This window comes from Mandrillus leucophaeus, unplaced genomic scaffold (genome assembly GCF_000951045.1).
Source record: "Mandrillus leucophaeus isolate KB7577 unplaced genomic scaffold, Mleu.le_1.0 Scaffold48, whole genome shotgun sequence".
In the NCBI taxonomy this organism is placed as follows: Eukaryota; Metazoa; Chordata; class Mammalia; order Primates; family Cercopithecidae; genus Mandrillus; species Mandrillus leucophaeus.
The window spans coordinates 5,468,039-5,470,896 of NW_012105142.1; positions in this window are offsets into that span (position 1 = coordinate 5,468,039).

Here is a 2,858-nt window from a genome sequence, read left to right on the forward strand (position 1 = left end):
ACGTGAGCTGTTACTGTTAGATGAGCGCTTATACTGTAAAATTAACTGCATAATGTCATAGGGGAAAATCTCAGAATATTAAAGCAAATATTGACAATATAAAGCTAAATCATTTTCTCAAAATGTAAATGTTGGTCTACAGGTATTTCTCTGCAGTATTTACTACACCTTGGAGGCTTTACAAAAGAGATCAGGTATGAACATTGGCATATTAATCCTGCAGTGAAAAGGTATTTAACCCTTTTAATCCCAGAGTTCCCCAAACATAGTTGAACACAAGCCATTTTTTTTTTCCAGATTAACACCTGCAGAACTACTGTTCCTTGAAACACTTTTTGAGGAACACTTGGTCATGAGAAATTTTCTTTTTCTTTTTCTGGGCCTAGTCTATAAAATGGCCATTGTCTACACCTCACAGGATTATGAGGAAAAAAACGTTTAACACTGTGCTGAGCACATATGCTTAATAAATGGCAGCTTAAAAAAATTTTTTTGAGGAATAACACATGCAATAAAGTGCACAAATTTTAAGTAAACAGCTTGATTAACTTATGTATATGTACACACCCATATAACCACCACCTAGATCATGGCATGGAACCTCTCTAGCACACCAAATCTCCTTGTGCCACCTTCTAATGAATAGCTCCTAATTCTCTCTTCTGTCATGTGGAAGAAGTCATACAGATTCTGATTTTTGTAAGTCTGGCTTCTTTCACTCAATATTATACCTGAGAAATTTACCCTGTGTGTATTTAACAGTCCAGTCTATAAATGCACAACTCTATATCCCTTCTCCTATTGGTGGACATCTGCTTGGTTGCAGTGGGGCTATTATAAATAATGCTGCCATGAACTTATCTCTCTCAGTTATATCGCTAGAATTGCTGAGTCATAGGGTGGGTGTATGTTTGTTTAGTAGAGAGGCAATTTGTGTGTTTCCCACCACCTAAAAATGCCCCTCTGAGACACACTCCAATCACTGCCACACCTTCCTTAACCATTGTAGGGTGACCAGCCCTCCTGGTTTGCCCGCAACTGAAGGGTTTCCTAGGATATGGAACTTTCAGTGCTAACACAAGGGAAGTCCTAGACGGACCAGGATGAGCTGATCCCCCTACCACACAGTCTACAGTGCCTTGTCTTTTCTCTGTACATCATAGTTTATCATTTGACTATTAATGTGCAGTAGTACAGACTTTTTTGGTAGGAGTCTCCTCACCTACAAAGGTTCATTGGAACAGGAGCTAGATCTCATATATCTTTCACTCTCCCACACACCCAGTAGAATGCCTTCTACAGTAGAGCACTGTCTAGATATGCCACTGGGGAATGCTCAGACATTCTCATAAGAATGTTAGTTAAGAGACTTAGACATTAAGGAACCCTTCTGAAGTGGATTCTAAGCATATGGGCAGAGCTGTATTACTCTCATTTTTTAAATGAGAAAGTATTCACAGATGAATTTTCACATGTTCAAGATCACATGACTAGTAGGTGGTAGAGGTCAGGAAAAAACATTTCACACAACTCTAAATATTCAGAGTTCTGGGCTTTCTGCAAATATGGCCACCAAGCAATAATGTAACAACTATGAGGAAACTAGATCAAGGATTACCAAGCAACATTTCTTAACTTGACCACAGATTTTTAGGAAGGGGGTTGGGAGGACAGAATTTTAGAGGACTTTAGGATACACTTCACTCTGCCTTTTAAGCAGAGATCTTCCCTTGGAGAGCTATCTGGCCACAGAATGGGATGCGTAGTGGAACAGTAATAGAGAGAGCTGAGAGTTAGAGATTGGGGTATAGAGAGTGTTGAATACGATGCAAAATGCATTGAACACAAGGCAATGACGTTGAAAGTATTCTAAAGAGACTTTATTGGGTGCACAGTGACTTGGCAGGGAGAGAAGAAGAGGTAAAGTCTTAATTAGGAGGTGTCACTGTGGTCTACGGGTGAGTCAGAAAGGACCCCAGCTCGAGAACGCAGCAGTAGTGAGGCCACAGGCCAGCAATTGTACTGGAGAGTCTAAGACATCAAGTCAATCATCATTTTCTAAGAAATGTTTCACTTTTAATCTCAAAAGTCACTCAGGCCTTGTCATATCTAAGTTACTACACTGGTGTTTTTGTTTTTGTGTTTTTTTTTTTTCTTCAGGTGTGGCTTTTTTAAAATTACCATTTAATTTCTTAAGAAGTAGTCCCATGAACTTGTTCCAGAGTTCCCATCCCCTGTGCAGAGCTGGTAGCTTTAAATATAGTAGGGTGGATGGAAAAGGTGTCAGGAAATTTTGGGGCGTATCTTGTTTCAATGCAAAATAACGAAGAACAGCAGAGTTCTGGTGGCTAGGATATGGAGGCAAGATGAGGGTCACCCATGCGAAGGTTTCTTTGGCATTTCCCGAGTTCTTCATTAGCGAACATGCTTTCAGAACTGGTTGCTGAAAAAGCTAGCCCTCTTGGAAGGTTATAAAGAAAGGAGTTCAGTTTTCCGTGGGAAACAACTTAGCTAAGTGGATTTAGGGACAGAACATCTGGATTCCTTTCCTGGATTCTCTGCCTCCTGGTCATATGGCCTCTGGCAAACCCACCCACATTTTTAGAACTTTTTTTTTTTTTTGAGGCAGAGTTTAACTCTTATTACCCAGGCTGGAGTACAATGGCGTGATCTTGGCTCACTGCAACCTCCGCCTCCTGGGTTCAAGTGGTTCTTCTGCCTCAGCCTCCCAAATAGCTGGGATTACAGGTGCCCACCACTGCGCCCAGCTAGTTTTTTGTATTTTTAGTAGAGATGGGGTTTCACCATGTTGGCCAGGCTGGTCTCAAACTCCTGACCTCAGGTGATCCACCTGCCTC